This window comes from Phyllostomus hastatus, unplaced genomic scaffold (assembly GCF_019186645.2).
Source record: "Phyllostomus hastatus isolate PE091 unplaced genomic scaffold, TTU_PhHast_1.1 phas_contig_58, whole genome shotgun sequence".
NCBI lineage: Eukaryota > Metazoa > Chordata > Mammalia > Chiroptera > Phyllostomidae > Phyllostomus > Phyllostomus hastatus.
The window spans coordinates 59,286,059-59,306,882 of NW_025333916.1; the positions used below are offsets into that span (position 1 = coordinate 59,286,059).

Here is a 20,824-nt window from a genome sequence, read left to right on the forward strand (position 1 = left end):
CCTCTCAACAGTAAAATCTCTTTTTGGAGTTGGCTTCCAAATTTTAAAAAATGTCTTTCTAGAAGAACAAGGACAACCTATTTATTTATATTTGGCATTTACAAATATTAAAACCCCAGAAATGGCCCTGGCTGATGTTGGCTCAGTGGATTGAGCGCCGGCCTGTGACCCAAAGGGTCACCGTTTCGATTCCCAGTCAGGGCCCATGCCTGGGTTGCAGGCCAGGTCCCCCGTTGAGGGTGTGCGAGAGGCAACCACACACTGATGTATCTCTCCCTCTCTTTCTCCCTCCTTTCTCCTCTAAAAACAATTTTTTAAAAATCTTAATAAAAAATAAAAAAGCCAAGAAATGTAGCCATGAGCATGTGTATGACTTACCTATAAGTACAGAATGCCATTTAAAACATTATTGGACCAGGTAAAGAAAAATTATTTCAAGTTTCATGATAGTTGTTAAAGCCTCCTTCAATCCTTGGGCATGACTGACTAAATAGGTAAAATTAAATGCACAAATCCTGGACTTTTCAACACGCTAGAAAGGGCAGACGTCATCCCTCTCCATCTGTTCCTCAGGACTCCTCGAGCCTTGTCACCCTGCTCCTGATCAACTTTCCTTAGGGCGCACCTTTTCCGAGGTTTTTACTCCTCCCGTGCACACGCGCTCATGCACGCACACACACACATGCATGCACGCATGCACACACACAAAAACCCACACGCCTACCCTCCAAGTTTATCTTTTTTCACCTCATGGCTTTTGTCTGATAAGCTATTTGAAGCGATTTTTTTTTAGTGATGCAATATTTATCATTGTCTATATGATAGTCTGTATTTGTCTCTGCACGTATATACCTATATCTGTTATCTGTATGTATGTCTACATGTCTAGTGTTAAGTGGCCCGTAGGAGTCATGCGAGTATGGGTTTCAGGCACCATGGTAGGTTGTTAGAGAAAATATTTTCAAAAGTACTTTGATGCCTTGCAAATCATAACCTTCAAGATTTGCAACAGATAACTCCTCAGAATTATGACTTTTTTCAAACAATGAAAGATAACCCCAAAATAGAGAATGTCATGTTTAACTTAATCTGGGACCATCTGATATAGTTATCTTTAGTAGATTGTACAGGAAGAAGATGCCAGCAATTTCTAAATCTGCAAATCTGGCAGCTTGGATCTGGCATTGGCAAACTTTAATAGGGATTAAAATCGCAGTGTATTGATTCAATAATTGCTATTCAGTCAACTGCTAATGTAAGTCAAGAGACTAAATAGCCTGTTCTATGACTGAATATACAGAGAGTGTGTTTAAAGAAAAATACATAGGTGAGTTTAAGAAAAGTCATAATTAAGATGTAAATAAATTAATAAACACTAAAAAACAAGAGCTAATTTATAAAACTTTTTTTAAAGATTTTATTCATTTATTTTTAGAGAGGGATGGGAGCGAGATAGAGAGAGGGAGAGAGAGAGACATCAATGTGCGGTTGCTGAGGGTCATGGCCTGCAACCCAGGCATGTACCCTGGCTGGGAATCGAACCTGCGACACTTTGGTTCACAGCCTGAGCTCAAGCCACTGAGCTATGCCAGCCAGGGCCTATAAAACTTTTTAAAAAAATTTAATTCCCAGGTATGTGAAAAAAGTGGATGAGAGTAACTGGCTACTTCTGTAAGCTGGTCGGAGACGTCACTGGACGCACGCAGAGAGAAAACCAGATATGACTGGATTTCTTTTTCCCAGAAACGAGTGGGTCTCTGTTTTCAATGTGACTTTAATTCCACCATTCTATCCTATGGTTATATGGCGATTTTTTTCAAAGTCTAGGAAATTCATCAACTTTAAAAATCCTATAAAAGGACATTATAGTTTCTACATTAAATTACTTGTTGACACTTAAGGAAAATATGCTATCAAGGTAAAATAAGGTTGTATCAAAACTAAAAGTTAAAGCAGCCGGTGGTCAGAAGGAGAAGGCGCCGGCAGCCCCACCACCTGTTCTGAGCTCGGTGACTCTGAGGTGCATGCGCAGTGTCTGCGGCAGAATGAGGCACCAGGTGCCAGTGGTATTTGGAGAGGAAAACGAAATCATCAATACATACAAAACACTACCTATGCATTTTCTCCCGAAATACACCCTATGTATTTCGGGAGAAAATACGTATCTAATGTTGGCCCCAAAAGTTATATTTTCATGAGTTTTAATTTCATTCAGAATAGCACTTCCTCCACAGTTTAAACACTTTTTTTTACAAAACCATTACATTTTCTATTTGTTTGAACTTAAAAATACAGTAGTGCTTTATGACATTTTGGTAACTGAGAGGAAAAGTCTGGCCCCGCTCTGTGTCTTTAAAACCACAGTCCTACCCACCAGCAAGAGAGTGCTACGCATTATTTTGTTGTTGCTGTTCCTTAGAATTTTTATTTTATTCCTTTTTAAAAGATTTTTTATTGTAATTCTACTACAGTTGTCCAAATTTCTCCCCCTTTGCCCTCCTCCACCCATCTCGCCCCCAGCTCCCCCGGTCAATCCCCAAACCGTTGTCCATGGCCATGGGCCATTCATACATGTTCCTTAACGAGTCCCTCCCCTGCTGTCCACCTTTGTCCCTCTCCCCCACCCCTCTAGTCACTGCCAGTCTGTTCCATGTTTCCATGCCTGTGGTTCTACTTTGTTCGTTAGTTTATTTTGTTCATTAGGTTCTTCTCATAGGTGAGATCCTACGGTATTTGTCTCTCACTGACTTAATTTTTTGTTCTTGGCTACATCCACAAGCTCTCTGACTTCTCTGGCCTAATACTTTGCTTCTCTACCAGCTGAGTACTCCTGGGCTTCTGGGCTCTTATCCTTCGCTTGTCTATAGCCACAAACTCATGCCTTGGATCCCGTATTTAACATTGCTCCCCTGATTCTGAACTGAGCCCCTCAACTTTGAGCTTGATGTGCACCTCTACTCTGAACAGAGCTGACCACTCCCATTAGGAATCCAGCCCAGTTACGTTTATTTGCTTTGGCTCTGAACCAGTGAATGGAATGCAGGAGATTCTTTTTTCTTTTCTTAGAAACAGGCACTTTTCTCTTTTGGTCAAGATGGCCACATAGGGAGACATGGCTCGCCTTTTTGCACAACCACATCAAAGTCACAACTAAAACATCACTCACAATCAACAGAAACTGAGTTGAATGGAAGTCTGACAACGACGGAATGAAAGAAACCACATCCATCCAGACTGCAAGGAGGGGCGCGGGTATGGGACAGGCGGACCCCACACCCACATGCGGTGGATAAAAAATGGTGAGGGACACCCCCAGAATGAGGAGTCCCAGCCCCACATCGGGCCTCCCAACCCAGTGTTCTAGTGCCAGGAAGATAGGTACCCCCAACTTCTGCCTGCAAAAGCAGCAGGGATTGAGTCTGTGGAAAAAATACTTCTGGAGCCCCAAGCAGTTCCTCTTAAAGAACCCACACACAGATTCACCTACTCAGACTCACTGCCTCTGATCTCCAGCTCCGGGGTAGCAGCTTGAAAGGCACCAGTGGCATACTGGGGGAAACGGAAGGGTCTGGCAGCAAGGTGAGCAGAGGCAATTGTCCCTTTTCTAAACCCTTCCCCTGCTGAGCCACAGAGCTGGCCAGCTGGTGCCATATCTGAGACTCCATCAACCTGGCTAACACTGTTTGACCCGTCTTCGAGATCCCCAGAGACTCCACCCCACCCAACTTATGAGCCCACCCAGGCTGCTTTTCCCTGTGAGTGGCTGATCTTGGCTTATGCCGCACAACTTCCTATATACTCTCAAACAAGCAACAGCAGGCCTCAGTGAGCCCCAGGCCCAGCACTAGCAGCAGCCAGCCTAGATTCACAGCTTGGCTTTGCCTGGAAACCTCCAAGCCCAGCACAAGTAGCAGCCATCTCAGATTGCTTTATGACTCAGGCAGGGTGGCCCCAGGAAAAACACACATGAATAATGGTGGGGCAATTCCCTGGGGTGCTGGATAAAGGGGGACAGAGGGGGAGAAATCAGGGCAATTATAATGGCATAATCAATAAAATATAATAAAAAAATCAATTTAGTGCTCCACAATACACATTTGGAAAACTAATAGAGAAAAAAACTAGAAGATAAAATTTAAAAAACAGAAAAAAAGAAACAGGTACTTTTATTAATGTCCTTTGAGCCTGGTAGATTATCCCCTCACCCAGGCGGTAGGCTCACGTCTAAAACGGACCCCAATGACCCTGCCCTCCCTGCAGTCACATCCCACCTTGGGTGTGGGCCCAGTCTGGCGACTCGCCTTTACTGAACAAATACCGCAAACACAATGGGACACCACTTCTGAGACTTGGCAACAGACAATTGTGACTTCCAGCTTGCTACTCTCCGCCTTGCTGGCTCTGACAAAGCAAAGCGCCATGTTGGAGAGGCCCAGGAGACAAAGAACTGGGAATGGCCTCCAGCCAGCGGGGAGCCAGGACCTGAGACCTTCAATCCAAGAGCCCTCAGGGATGTGAATCTTGTCGACAGCCACTGAGTGAGCTGGAAGCACAATCTTCCCTGGTGGGGTCTTGTCTGCAGCCTTTGCAAAAGCCCAGAGGCAGAGAATCCAGTAAAGCCTTGCCTGAATTCCTGACCTGTAGAAACTGGGTATTATTTTAAGTGACTGAGTTTTAGGGTGATTTGTTAACAACAATAGATAACTGATGCAGACAATGACAACTCTCACGAATTTAGGAGGGGATTAGAGGTCTATAGACACAACTGCCTCATATAAGATCTTGGAATTTTAATAAAGAGAAATTAACCGAATTCAAAATGGTCATATGCATCTTTATGTGCTTGAAAACTAGGTATCGAGTAAGAAAAAGAATGAAAGAAAGTTGGTTTAAAAAGTCTTCCTGACTACACAAACAGAGTTATGCCATTTTGCACACTTTTAAGGATGACCTTAAATGCCCCTGGTGTCATCAACAAGCATGCAGCACCCATTTTATTAACACCACAGTGTAAGGAATATGCACGATCGTCTCATTTTTCTGGTCCCTCGTAGCACTGGACTGAGCTTCTCATCCTGTCATTTTGCATGGGCGAAAGAATTCCAGGATAGCCCCCAAATTTCCACCCTCTGGGTAGAAATGCCCTGAACAATCCCTTCCCCTTGAGTGTGGTGCATATGATGATTTATCATTCTTATAACTATGTTCCCAGTGCATGAAAAAGAGATTTTTTTCCGATGTAATTAAGGTCCCTAAGCAGTTGGCTTTGAGTTAACCAAAGAGAGATTATGCTGGGTGGGACAGACCTAAGCAGGTAAGCCAATAAAATAGAGACAAAAAATAGCAATAGATGTTCTGTTGGTGTTGAAGAAGCAAAATGCAGTGTTGTAGAGAGAGCCATGAAGCAGACAAAGGGATTGACAGCCCACCAAAGTGGTATTGTTGTGGTCCTTTGAGCTGAAAATATCTAAACAGTCAGCTGCCACAGAAATCTCAACTTAAGCTGAGCCTCTGAAAATAAAGCTGCCATTGACCTCTCTCCCAGGGAGTTTCTTGTTTAGGACAAGGTTGACCGTTAACACCAGAAAGTGTGAATTCAACTGCTCCTTAGAATAAAAACGCCCAATAGAACCTTCCATCTTCCCCCATTAAAGCCTTACCCACCTCCCCCTTTTGCTAAATTCAGTATATAAGCCTTTTCTCTTAGTTATTCAGCGAGCCACTATCTCTGAATGCTCCCACGTGTACCCTGTGCATGAATAAGTAAACGTTGCCTTTTCTCCTGCTGTGTCTACTGTCAGTTAATGTGCAGACCACCAATCACTGGCCCCATTGGAAGAGAAAAAGTTTTCCTCCCAACACAAGGAATAATGCACAGCTGCTATGAGCCGAGGGCCATGGTTGTACAACCCAAGGAACTCCACTCCGTGAACAACCAGCAAAATAGCAAGAGAGGCCTCAGCCTCAAATGATATTATAGCCTTGGCCAACACGGTGGTTTCAGTCTGGTGCAGTCGGGCCTTCAGGTAAAAGGAAATCAGGCAAGGCTTTGCACTGAAAGCAGCGTTGAAGCGGGTGCCGGGTGACTAGGCTCAAATTCAAGCTCAATCACTAACTCAGTTAACTCTGGAGGCTCATCAGATTCCTAACCATTCTGGTTTTGAGTTTTCAAAGTTTTTTTAATTAAAATACTCTCCACACTGACATCACAGGATTCTTACAAGGAACATATGAGACCATGTTCACAGAAGTTCCATAAAAGGGGTATATATACAAATTAAGTTACTGTTATTTTGTCCTGGTGACATAGCTAGTCACAAAACATTCATTCACTTGTTTTGGAAAACATTGCCTAGACGAGCCTACACTGGGCTGGCTGTACGAGCTCACATAGAAGGGAGTGCAGGAAGAATAATGATCTAAATGGCAGAGGTTAGGTTCGTTAATGTATCTTGAAAATGAGACTTGTTTCTGTCATTTCTCTATGATTTAGCAAATAATGAACAATCAAAATTACCCCACCTCCCGCCGTTTGGAACAACAACTAAAGACTGCTGCCATATCAGGAAAATCGACCAGTGACGCAGACCAAGTGCTAACCCTCTTCCATCCAGGATCTTCCCAGTGTTGTCCATGAAATCACTTTGGGAGGAACTTCTGGTTGGTCATTCAGTTTGGCTATAATTCCATTTCAAATTCTGCAAAAGTATGGGTTTAATACACATCAATGAAAGTGTACCAAGACCTGGCAGGCGTAGCTCAGTGGATTGAGCGCGGGCTGTGAACCAAAGTGTCGCAGATTCAATTCCCAGCCAGAGTACATGCCTGGGTTGCAGGCCACGGCCCCCCAGCAACCACACATTGATGTTTCTCTATCTTCCTCCCTTCCCTCTCTAAGAATAAATAAATAAAATATTTTTTAAAAGTGTACCAAGTCCATTTCATCCGTGAACCTTCAGATGAAAAGGCCCAGGAGGCTAAGGTCTGACGTGGCCGTGACAGTGCAGTTCCAGTATCTGTACCCCGACCTGAGAATGCAGGCTGACTCCATCAGAATCGGGACTGCCCTCCCCTGCCTGTGCTGAGCACTCACTTGGCTTGCGTATGGCCCCCCAGGCCCCCCTCTCCTCGCCTCTCCTGTCGCTGTGATATGACCCAGTGCTGAGGTTTCTAAGACTCCTGCTTCCTGGTAACAGGTTCCCCGCATATTTGATACCTCGGTACCTTTGGTGATAACAGAGCCGACACCGCAGCAGTGGGGGGCATGGGTACCTTCCATCGCGAACCAAGAGAAGACGGAAAGGGTGGGGTTCGTTTCTGAGGCCCCTTCCCTAAGGTGGAAGATTGCCAGGAGGCACCCTCTTGGCTTCCTACGGGGAGACACGAAGTTCCGGAGTGCTCGCCCGCCCTCTCGCCTTCCCTTCATGGAAGTCCTCGCGCCGGCCTTCCTTTGTGAGCGCACACACTCTCTTCTCCACGGCCGAGCTCTTTTGTCCCCACTTCCAGAGGCTTCCTCTTCCCGGAATTCACACCCTTCTGGGCCGCAGCTCCCCCTCATCAACTGGTACTTGCTATTAGATGTTGTTACTAACACTTGTTCATTCATTTTTTCTGTCTTTATATCTTGCTCGCCACCTGCAACTCCCAACACTCGATTGTAAGCTTTCTAAAAAGAAAAAAAAATCAACTATGGCATATAATCTCCCGTGTCCACTACTGCATCCAGCTCTATTAATACAAAAATATTTGATTCCAGCCAGTGGGTCAAAACCGTTCCCACGGGATGTGCCATGGAAGTGAAATGACTACTTCTACTCGTAATCGTTCTTGCAGGTTAGACCATTACTGGCCCATTTTTTTTTACCATTTCCGCTCAAATTTCTCAGAAAATTAGTCTATACAGACTAGCTCCCTCTTCCTAACTTTGGTTCCATCTTTTCTTAAAATTTCATATATTTTAAAAATTTGGTTCCCTCTTTAATCCACTGTGGCGAGTCATATACATTCTCTATAAAGCATCACCGGTCACTGCTAAAGGAAGCCCACCGGCCACGTGCCTGACCGCATTCCTAAATCCCAGCACAGAACATGGTAGGCATTCAGTTAGTGCCGTTGAGTCAGTAAATGGGTGGACGCTGCGCAGCCTTTCTGGAACACGTGATACCACGATACTCCCTTCTTGAACGGTTTTCCCCTTTTGGCTTTTGGGACATGACTCTTCTAGTTTTTCTGCTCTCGCTGTTACTGTCCCTTCACTGGCTCTCGTTCTTTCATCATGTAAATGAAAGTCTTATCCAAAGCTCTCGTCAAGATTTTAACTTGCTCCATGCTTTCCTTGGGTGATCTTGTCCATGTCTATGGCCTCATGCCTATAAAAGATGGATCATAAGTTGATATCATCTAACCTCTCCTGCATGCCAGACCCCTGTCCACCTGCCAGGCAACGAAACGTCATTGCTCCATGAAAATCTGCAACTTCAAATGTCCCAGATGGACACCAGTGCCTTCTTGTCACACGTACCTCTATCATACTTAATTATCACATTGTCCTTCTATATGATCCTTGGGTGCAGCTTCAGTTCTTGCCTGCACTTCAAACCGCACAGTCCATCGGTCTGAAAGTCCCCTTCATTGCATTGACCCCCACATGCCCTCTCAGAGATGCCCACTTCTTTTCCCTTCCATTGCCAGAGGCCTGGATTTCGGGGGGGACTACTGAAGTACTTCCAGGCACTCTGGTTTTGGTCCCACAAACTCTCTTTGGAATGACTTATCCAATCACTTTTATTTATTTCGGAAGTCCATCAGTTCTAATTTAATTACTTAGTTCTTACATGACAATATACAATTACTATCATTAATTTTTGTTTACCCCATTGACTAAACTGATCCGCTGTTAGAATTTGTTGGAGACAAAGACCTAACCTTCTTCCCAGCACACAGTCTTGCCTCAGTCCCCCAACGCATGACCAGGTCTTCGTGAACGACACAAGGAAACTTGTGTCATCAGAGATCACACACGATATGCATCACAAGCCAAAAACACCTCGAGAATCGAATGGATCATTAAAAATGACACTGTTGTAATTTAATATGTATCCTTCACACGACATAAAAATGTATTTTTCAAATGAACGCGTTTTCTTTTTGTTTTCTTTTTTAAGATTTTATTTATTTTTATTTTTAGAGAGGGAAGGGAGGGAGATAGAGAGAGAGAGAAAGAAACACCAATGTGCGGCTGCTGGGGGCCGTGGCCTGCAACCCAGTCATGTGCCCTGACTGGGAATTGAACCTGCGACACTTTAGTTTGCAGCCCATGCTCAATCCACTGAGCTACACCAGCCAGGGCAAATAAACACATTTTCAAATATTAAAATTAAACCCCATCGATCCCATAGAAGACCGATGTGAACCCTTCGGTAAAGGAAACATGAAGGGTGGTGCTGGGATTTCTCTCCGGCTAAATCTGTCTCTTGCACGTTGTGGAAAGCCTTCCCCTGCCCCGGCACATGTCCGAGGCAGTGAGGGGAAGGAGAGCGCGCTGGTTTCCTTACTTCGATCCTTTGCGCAGCACAGGGATCCCAGAGACTAAATCCGAGAAACGCTATTGCACCGATGTCTCCCAGGAGTAGAGAAGCTTGGTACTCATCACAGCTCCTTTAAACGTGCTGGGTGGACTCCTCAGTCCAACGGAGCAGCCGACAGCAAATAGTTCAGGAGCAGCAGCGTGCCCGTCAAAGGGCAGCAAAGAAAGCCCGCTCCCATCGCCACCCTGGGTGAGACGACGAAGCCTTCTTTTCCCAGGAGTTACTTCTCAGGGACTATCAACACAGATGCCAGAAAACTAATTAAAAGAGACCCCCAGAAACAGAAAAGTCCGAAGTTGCTGTCAAACCCAGCTTGCTGTGCCTTCCCCCTCTCTCTGCGGCATCTCATCGCCCCGCACAGCCGTGTGGGATCCAAGGTTGTGCGCACTGTGCGCTGAGCCAGCGACACCAGCGCCCACGCTCCTGAGCCTGGCAACACAGCACGGGCGAGCGCCGCTTGCAACAGCAGAAGGTTCTGGGGCCGGCAAGAATCTACATCCAAAATTGGATGGTTTGAGAGGATAATCAGTCCATCAGCAGCATTCGCCAGGTAATTAGAAAGAGCAATGATCAGCTGCTTCCCTAGAGCAGGGGCCCCTGAACCAGTGGTGATTCTGACCCAGCGGGTATTATGTGACATCAAGTGGACACAGTCGGTGTTGTCATCACCGAAGGGGGCGGTTCCTGGAGTCTTGTGGGTAGCGGCCAGGGATGCTGCTGAACACCCCGCAGCACACCCAGCATCTGCCCCAGCAGACTCAACTGGCCCCAATGTCTGCCAAGTCAAGGCTGAGAAAGCCTGTGCTACGGGAAACCTCACAGGCAGATCCAGTCGTTTCCAGAGGCAGAAACCACGCACCCCGAGTTGCCCCCCATGCCTGTAATTCACACAGCCCGCACCCCTGTGACCACCTCTCCCAGGCTCCCCAGAGTGCCCTTCTGCCCTGGAGCTGCTCCAAAACTTGTAGCAACTGAACACAATCACACGGGAAGCGCGGCTCCTGAATTTGCCTGAAGCCCAACAAATATGTGGCTTTGGCACTTGTTTTTAACTAATCTCTAGATGTTTACTTCAAAATTCCTTTCACTTGTGCTGACAAGTTCTCCAGGTAAATCTTTCAGGCTAAAATGAGACCATCCAGATGGCTATCTTTTATTCATGGGTCTCCATCTCTACTCCAGAAGCTTCTGCATGGCACAAGTTTTGTGGCGACAATAATTTATCTACCTGTTCTTTAATTTATTGAATAAATTGAGCACCTACTGTGTGCAAGGTGCTGTGAGGAGAGACGTGTACGCGGCTGAGGGAGGTTGAGATAACAACACTTATTGGGTGAGGAAAGGAAAGGTGGGCTCCTTCTATCACTATTTCTTCTGCCTCTTCTCCTTCTCTGTAGTAGCAAGCATTTGGCAGACATTTATTGAGTATCTATTGTATGCCATGCATGGGGTCCAGGAAGTGGAAATAAAATAGTATACACAACTCGTCTAGGCTCTGTCCTTGTACAGTTCACATCACAGTGGAGAGAAGTGTGCAAGAGAAACCATGATCATGAAGTGTGATAAATGCTATGATAAACAGTATGATGCCTTTCAATAAAACAGTGGTGCAGTCCTGAGCTGAATAAGATCTTCTAGAGATCATTAATAGTCAAAGCTAAAGAGTGGGAATAAGACCCCAAACACATGCAATTATTAAGTTTATATATTTTTCATGTCAGTGCTCATATAGATCACTAGAGGATCTTTCAAAGGCCTGCAATTCCAGATGCATGACGGCCACTCTGCCCGATGCAGTGAGTCAGAGAGAGAATGAACCAAGGACGACTAAATAAGAAAAATGAAAGAGAGTGTCCATGAAGAAAATGTGGCAAAGATTAGGGAGAAAATGGCACATTTGTCAGTAATGTGGGCTTCCGCTATTTCCGCGGAGCCTAGAGAGGAACTCAAAGGGACAGCCCGTTGGTGAGTCATCCGGCAAAAAAAACCAGGCTCCCCCCGATCTTCTGCTCTGCCCCCACTTCCAAAGGGCCTGGACGGCCCAAGAAGGAAAGGGCAAGCCTAGAGCTAGAGAGAACTGTGCTTTATCGAGGAGGACACACACAATCTGATGCGCACAGCAGCCTGTCGGGCTCTTCCCCCTTCACTGCCCCTGAGGACGTTCAGTGAGCTCGAAGGGAGTTGGTCTCGCAGGAGCCTTTAGTAGCATTTGGCCCAGGGTCCTAGGCTGCTCAAGGTGGGTCTCTCCCCCTTGCTTGCTGGATCCCAGCTGCACCAGGCTTCTTTCTGCTTTCAGATACACCAGGCTCATTCCAGCACAGCGCTGGTGCTTGCTGTTCCCACTGCCAGCAGTGCTCTGCCGGGGGTGGTGTGCACGGCTGGCATCTTTCCATTCAAATCTCAGCTTGAATGTCACCTTCTTAAGTAGATCTTCCTTTAGCTGAAGAATCTAGTCCACCCCACCCTCTCAGATGCCTATCAGTCCCTCTCACATGATCACGTTTTATTTTCTTCGTAGTACGTATCACTAGCTCCAAGTTTCATTTTATTTAATTGCCTGTTTGCTTCTTGTCTACCTCCCCTCACTAGATTTTAAGTTCCGTGAGAATGAGAATCAAATCCTTCTTGCTCACTACCACACCTCCAGCGAAAGGCACAGTGATTGGCATGCAAGAGATGCTCAACAAATATTTGCTGTGTGAAATAAACCTCAATATGCCCATCTGTAAATTCTACCTCCACATAAAGATAATAAAATAAAATCAATAATAACCACTAAACAAGGACCACAGAAAGTACTGGGTAAATATTAGCTTTTATTATCACCATTAATTATGATTCTACATCAGTAATTCTGAGCACTAATTGCCTGGAACAAAGTAGGTCCTCACCAAGTGTTGGCCGAATGAATGAATGAATGACTGGGAGTTGCACCAAAAAGTTATAAACACTGTAGCTGCCATAAGCTCGATGTCCTGGGCCGTGAGCTGCTTTTCCTGTACCAGCTGCAGCAATGCCAAAGCTGCCCATCTCTGGGAGGCTCTGGTCCCTCTGCACATGTCATTCTGGATTCTTAGCACAAATGTAGGTTTGACGTCCAGAGACGGACCCCACTGCTTACCCTGAACCCAGGCCACCTGTAAGGACTCAAGTGTAGGACAGCTTACTTCTTGACCATCTCTTCCCCCCATAGTTTTGATACCTATAGACAGGCTGTCTGGACTTCCAAGAGCAGACCAAGGGCATGGCATACAGCCAGACAATACCTGCACGAACCACCTAGGACCATGCAAGGACATTGAGTTTTGCAGCATTCTCCTGGGAGGAGCCACATTGCCCAGGTAACCAAGCCCATGGGCCCTCCACCCCCAGGACAAGATGGTGGCAGGAGGAAGCCCTTACACTGAGCATGTGCGAGGCTAGCAAGATAATTGGATAAGAGGGTTCCTACCTCCTTGGGTACCAGATTGGAGGTGGAACCAAGGGAAGGCAGGCACATGCCCAGTAGAAATTAAAATGGTGGCAGGGGAGGTTCTGGACCAGAGAGGCCTATCAGTCTAGCCAGGGGAAAGAAGTGATTGGTTGGGAGGTGGACATGCTCCAAAGTGCACAAAAATTTGGAAAGTGAATTGGTCATCTGAGAAAGCACCTGGCCCATTTCACACCCATAACTAATATAAACCCAGGGGAACAAAGAGATCTCTCTCTTGCTCATGGCTGCTGCTCAGGACAAACACTCAGACGGTGTACTGGCCTGTCCGCTGCATGGGTAGTCACGTGGCCTCCAGGAGAGAGTCTCTCTTCCTTGAATTCCTGGTGCCTTTGTGTGCTCTCCCGCCTGGGGGAATGGGACCTTGTGGCCCTAGAAGCCACATGGCCAGTGGCAGTGCTGGTCCCACATGGAGCCTCCAGGAGGGAGCCTGAGGCCAGACAGCTGCTGGGAACAAGCTAAGCTACCTGGATAACTGATGAGGACCCACCTGGGGCTCCAGGGGGTAGTACTTTAAAATGGAACAGGAATCCCGGGCCTTTTTGGGGGGGCTGGCTGAGGACAACTGGGTTTTGTCTGGGTTTTAGGGAGGAGATAAGCTTTGAGATGGGTAGTCCTCCATTGTCCCAGATCATTTTGCCTTGGGATAAAAAAACCTTTTCCTTTTCCACCAGCCTCTGCCTCTAGAAGTTACCCTTGGTGGCAACGGGGAGCTGAATGCTACTTAGGTTCAATACGAGTTTTATACCTAACACTGAGCATTGGTGTCAGCCAAAGAGGGAGATTTAGTCATATCTAGGCAACACGGCTCTTTGGAAAAGGAAGAAACGTTGGCAAGAGAGACGTGATGGCCACACAGCCCAGACTTCCCTGCTCCTCTTTAGAAGCTGGTGGTTTACGATGCTGATGTCTTTATTATTACAGTTTGCATTCAACTCTAGCTTGTATTAGTTTCAGGTGTACAGCCCAGTGGACAGACATTCATTACAAGTTACAAAGTGCTCCCCCCGATATTCCCAGTACCCATCTGGCACCACACACAATTATCACAATATTATTGACTCCGTTCCCCCTACTGCACTCTACATCCCCATGACTATCTGTAACTGCCAGCCTGTGCTGCTCAGCCCCTCCCCCTTTTCACCCAGTTCCCAAGCCCCTCACTTTTGGCAACCATTAGTCTGTTCTCTGTACCTAGGAGTCACTTTCTCTTTTTTTGGTTGTTCAATTATTTTGTTCTTTAGACTCCACATGTAAGTGATATCATAGGATATTTAAGATGCTGATGTCTTTGAAATGTCACCTCCATCCCCTGGTTTCTCCACTAGAACCTCCCTGTATGGGCACCGCCACCCTCCCCCGCACCCCAGGCAGCCTTGAATATCTGTAACAACAGAAGCAGCTCAGGTACCTGGGCAGACAGAATGAACGGCTTGGGGAAAGGGAGGAGCAGATTTGATGAAACCAATTTGTATCATTAAAACCAACTATTCTGAAAGAAAAAAAAATCTCTGTTGAGTTTTTCCTCTAAGAAGAAAATAAATTTGAAACATGGCAAATCAACAGTCCAACGATTATATTCTCTTAGATTCAAGAGCCAGAGGCCTCTGAAGCCGATTTAGCTTTGTTCTCACATGTCTGGCACGACTGGTTTTCCTTTTATAAATAATGAAAATCTGAAATAATGCAACATTACTGTTAATCATGTTTGTGCGACAGAAAGAACATCTCCTTGAAATATAAGCCTTTGATTCTCTAATGCCCTCACAAAACAACATTTCTTGCCAACAGCTGGATATTTTCTTATCAAACAAGTGTTTGCAGCATGAGGATTATTTATTCCTTTGGTCTTTCTTCCAATCTCCCTCCCCCTTCCTCCAGCCTTGGGTCTGGAGCTCTGAGTATGTCGAGAACAGCATTATGTCCTCTTGCTGTCAACCTCACGGCAAAGCTAAGATTATAAGCAATATCTGTACATCTGGGGCAAATACATAAACTGGTTTCTAAAAATGAGCACTATTGGACCTAAGAAGATTCTGAATGGCATTACGGTAATGCTACAGGAAATTTTGTACCAAAATTCCAAGAACACTCATACATATTACATTCCAAAAAAAAATTCCCAAACCATTCACTCTGAAGTACATATTTATTATAAAGCATTATTTCTTGCAATGGTTTTGGTGATACGGAGTATTAATTAATCATGGAGGTTATCTATCTATCTATCTACCTAAAAATGGATAACAAATGTTGTTTGTGAAATGAAAATGTTATGCAATAAAACTCAAAATGTACCCATTGAATACTGATTTACTAAGTATTCAATAGGCACCTAGTCTGTGTCCTGCACTAGGCTAGTACTGGATATCAGAGAAGACAGTGGTTCTCTGACATTCGGGACATTTTTCAGTCTCTCGTGGGAAAACCAAGACAGCAAAGGAAACTGTGGGAGCAATGATGCCAACAGTCTCACACAGGGACTGGTGGTCTTGCTCTCCACCTTCACCCCAACCCTTCTTCCACACCCCAGCATACACACATTGTTTTATTGGCTGCAAAGCAAATGTGATAATATTGAGGGGTTGTTTTGAAGTAAAGAGATATGCAATTTCATGCCCTACCTGCACTAGGGAAAACTACCCATTTACCCACATATCCTTTCAGTGCAGGTCCACATGCACTCCCATTTTACACAGCTCGATCATTGCCAACTAAACTCATTTGCTTACATCATCAATGTTTTTCCACGGTAGGACAGTCTTCAAACACTGTTGAAAGGATTGTATTACATTGCATATGCTGATAGATGCTTTAACGACCCCTTCATTGTGTCTTGTGTTTTTTTCTTGTTTTACTTTTTAATAACTAAAATTCAAGCATAAGGAAGCCTGCTTTTGTTTTGAAAAAAACAAAAAAGAGCAAAGCTTTCATATCATTTGCTAACCTGACCTCATTTTAAGAGCCAGATGCTCGTGTTCTTGCAAAAGATAAAAGTTACACCATAAATGGTGCTGGTCTGCATCCAGTGGTACTAAAAGGAGACAGTAGCATTGTTGACAAAATTACTATTCTCTGGTGGCATTTGTGGAAAAGAAGCCCTTGAAAATTTCTAAATGGCAGTAAACTGTCAGAAAATTCTAGCAGGGTTGTCCAAGCTGTGGCCCACAGTACGCATGCGGCTCAGGATGGCTATGAACGTGGCCCAACACACCAAATCATAAATTTACTTAAAACATTCTGAGATTTCTTTTTGCGATTTTTGTGTCCCAGTGTATTCAATGTGTGGTGCAAGACAACTGTTGTTCTTCCAGTGTGGCCCCGAGACACCAAGAGGTTGGACACCCCCGTAAGGTGTCTCAGAGACCAAGAAGGGAATGCGGCTAGGAAAACGCTGCAGCAGAGTTTGAATAAAACACTGGAGGTGAGTGTGACTGCAGCTTGGATATGTGGAAATAGGGCTGTGGGTTGCGTCATGCCTGCAATGGTGTCAAGCTGAAATCAGCTGTTATGACAACACACCACGTCCCGGGTCACAAGCTCCCCCAGGGCCTTCCCTCCCTCGGCAGGTGCCGGCAAAGGGTGGGCGCCCTCATTTTCCAACATAGACTCCTCCTTCCAGGGCCAAAGCATGAGCAAGGAAGGGAGATGGAATGGACACCTTTCACAGTTCTAAAGAAAAAAATGCCCTTTCTTCAGGCACACTCCCCCCCAACCCTTAAAGAAAGAGAAGGTTCAGGGGCCTGACGTGGAACTCCTTATGTGCAATGTCTCCAGGCCTGCTGGGCCAGTCGGACACCCAGTCCACACTTTCCTGTAAAACATCAACTGCTTTCTCTCCTTCCACAACCTCTTCTGACCTCAAAGGCAATCCGCCTCTCCTCCTGGGCAAGGGCTGTCACAGTGAACTACTCTGTCCTGGTTTGCATTGTGCATCCAAAAGAATCTTCTGTCTCCACTGGGGATAGAGGATGAGGAAAGATGGGTTCCAGCTCCCCCACCCCCTTGGCCATGGCCATGATCGTTGCCCCTGCTGCTGTTCACGGTGAGGCCGGCTGACAGGGTCAAAGCCGTCTCCCATCTTCTCGGGGTTGGAGGGGAGGACACCAGTGGTGACTGGGAGAGCGACAGCCACAGCTCAACTGGCTTCGGCACTCGGGCAGCGACATAGCAAACCAAGCCCCCAGCCTGCTTTTGTTGTTTGACCTCTTAAGAAGCCTTTTTATTTTCTTTAGAAGACTATTTGTATTGTCTTTCGCGGAGACCTGTTCAGGCTGGGCTTACATGGTGGTCAAACACGCACTGCATGTTCTTACTGACCGGCGGTCTCTCCGGGAGCAAGGGAACACTGAAAGGCAGAATAGGTGCTCCCATGATGACCGGGCCTTCCCTCGTGATCCCAGGTTGCGAGGAGGGCAGAACAAAAGTAATCATCCTAACGCCTGTCGTTTTGTATGGCACTTGTTAGAGCTTACGTTTAATTTGGGAGTTAACACTTGACCCCACAGGACTGCATGTAACGAAAAAAACAATTCACTAGTTAAAACTTATCTTACACAAACCAAGCAAAGATTCTGCAAAGGAGTAAACCCAGGATTAGATCATAAGAGATGCAAATCCTGGGCAACACAAAGGACGGACTGCATTGAGTGGGCTCCGTTTCAGTGTCAGGACAGACAGACAAGAGGAGATACAAGCACCATTTGGTTTTAGCATTGGACTTGAAAGAGCTAGTTCAAAGCAAGCCAGCAAAGACATGTTGAACACCTGCAGCGTGAAAGGAAACGCAATGCTGAACACCGGGGGAGAGGTCAAAGTAAAGGAGGTGAACTCTGGCTCCAATAAACTCCAACAAATGGTTTCACAAGAACAGTCTCTGCCTTTAAGAATAACGTAAGTGTTAAGTTCTAGAGAACTGTCCAGGAGGATTATTTGACTTTCTGCTATCCATTTCTAACTGTGACAGCGCTTAACTGGCCTCAGATTTGGGTTAGTGAATTAGCTTCCTGGCTATAAAAGTTTTTCTGTTTTTAGCATTAGTTCAGGCAGCCGTCATCCTGACTTTGGGGTGGGAACAGGGTTTTCGAACTCTACGATGAGTAGTCTTTGAGTCTAAGCCTTGTTTCCGCATTTCACAACATGCTCACTAGCTTATTGTTTTTAGTCTCCTACTATAAAAGAAATACATGAATATATCTTTTTACAATATTTTATTTAAAAATACATAGCTGGACTAATAAGAATATAAGGAAAATTTCCAATCGTGAAAACCTAACCAAAGAGCAGATAGATTCCAGGAGACTAAGCCAGCCCTGAAGCCTTGAATGTCGTGAGGATGTTTACTGATGTAAAAACCTAGGGCTGTGGGTGTTTACAGACACAAAGGAGAAAGGTCTGGGCCTGAGAAGTAGTGTTCACACAAAGCTAGGACCCTCCCACCCACACAAAGGGCTATGGCATAGCCCGATAACCTCAACGAAGTGAGGCTCCACTACGTCAAGGGAGTTGGCAAAGCAATTTGTCTATCTTGGCTTTGGCTCTAGATTAGGGCCAATAAGTGGAAAAGGGAATAGGACTTATCTTTGGTAGGAAAATAAGTATCCAACTAGGGAAGTGCACACTGGATTCAATTATTTGGGGGATTGTTTTAAAACTAGGTGGTGGTTATGGGAGTGATTGTTATATTATTCTTCTTTCAGTGTTTATGTCTTTAACATCACTGAGTCAAAGGGAAAAAACAGAAGTAGCTTGTAACAAATAAAACCATTATTTTCAAATTTTAAAAAATTTAAGATATGACTAATGAATGCCAATTAAGATGAGAACTCCAGCCTCGCATATTGAGCTCAAACACTCTGTTTTCTTTAGACTTAAAAAAAAGAATGTCTCAATTCAAGAAATCCTAGAAGTTATATATTTTATCATGGCATGCGGCTGAGTTCAGTCTCAAGAGTAAATCACTCCCAGGAGGCCTGTTTAAGATTAACCAATACTGTGTGGTTCTCTGGAATAGCTCCAAGACAGACTTCCTGCTTGGTACGGCCTTGAAAACAACATCCATCTCGGATCTAGATGGGAAAATCCACCGACAAGTAGTTTTCGGTATTGGGGCTGAATTATTGTCAGATCCGTGTTTCCTTTGACCTTTCAGTTCACACGGATCTTGCCCACTTCTGAATTCTTAGAGCATGCATACACCCTAACCACATACTCACTCTTATTCCTCATTTCATAGATATGTAGATTATCTCTTCCATGAGATCTCAAGCTTCCAAAGAACAGATTTATTTTGCAGTCCCGACATTGCCAAGCAAACTTACAGCTGGAAGGGATATTATCTGCTTTAAACCTGCCATCACATTTGATGTAACTAATCCTATGAAGTGACTTGCTCTGCATCACACAGTGTAGCAACAGAAAACCAATGGCACAACGTAAATGGGATAATTCAAGGGGAGTTTATTTATAATGAGACCATGTGAATGGGGTACAGAGAAACCACAGATTATAATCTAGTCTCGGGACCAGAAATGGTTGAAGAACTATTACCCCACCACATAGGCAGCAAAGAATAAAGATAAGGAGTAGACACTGGAAGGAGAGGGGTGCACTGATGGCTGGGTTGAGAGGAACAAGGGCCTTCAGTGAAAAGACTCACCCATCCCAAAGCAAGCTCGGAGAGAGACCCAGGGCAATCATCCCCAACAATACTGTCTATAACCACTCAAGTTACCTCCATTGGTTAAACCAACTTGTAAGCTGGAGAACACAGCAGCCCATAAATGAATTCTATAATAGCCATCTGGAGCCTAGGGCAAGGTAAAGGAGGGTGGAGAGGTCTGAGGGAAAGAAATAATACCTAGGACATAGATCTTGAGCTGAAGTAGAGTTCTCCTATTTCTAAGTCCACTATCCACCCAAACGTAACTCTTCTCAGGGTGCTCAAAATGCCTAATGAACTGAGTTAAGTTCAGCTAAACTGAATGAAAGCTCCTCAACAAAAAGGTAGATCTGGGCACCTAATGTTGAGTCGGGGCCCAGTGAGGGTGGTTCTCAGACCTTTCGGAATTAGAATCAGATCCAAGAGCTGTACTCAGAAGCAGATGGGAAGCCAGAGTAGTACCCAGGGCCAAGTGAGTAGAATGTTCCAAACAACCAGATCCATTCAGCATCCTCTTTTGCTAAACAGTGACACAACCCAGCATATGGCAAACCAGACACTTGTGAAGTGTGGGACCATCGCCAAAGGCAGATCTGGTCTAGCTGAACAGAGATGTGCTCGTTTGCAGAATTCTAGAGTTAATTCTGTGAAGTGTTTCCTCTGTATGAGGAGAGATCTAGCAGGTGAGGAAGTTCAAGGACCATTGGCATCTTTGGACCCACAACAGAGATCCTTGCCCCAGCCAGAGGCAGAACTGAAGCCCAGGAGGAAGGAGTCGATGCACACCTCTTTGTGAGCTTGAGGGCAGCCCTCCGAAACCTCCACTACAGCAAAGTCCCAGAGATACCAATTAATCCAGTATGAACGAAAGTCACTTATTGAAACCAATCATCAGCCCGAGAGCACTGACATGCATGCACGTGGAAAGATCAATGGTGGGACCTTTCAGGGTGATATAGGAAGTGTCTACCAGACCTCGGTCTGCCCTTCGTAAATCTGCAGTTAACACGAATGGCGTGCTTTATTCCTTTATGGACATACCTTGCTGGTCAATGATAATAATCAAGTAAAACAGTGAAATAGCAC

At 45.3% G+C, this 20,824-nt stretch overlaps 1 protein-coding gene across 3 annotated transcripts in view; it reads right to left on the reverse strand.

Annotated features, from left to right (window-relative positions):
• Window positions 1-20,824, reverse strand: part of PLCXD3 (phosphatidylinositol specific phospholipase C X domain containing 3) — a 185,855-nt gene that overhangs the window by 95,553 nt on the left and 69,478 nt on the right. The gene's annotated exons all lie outside the window — the stretch shown is intronic.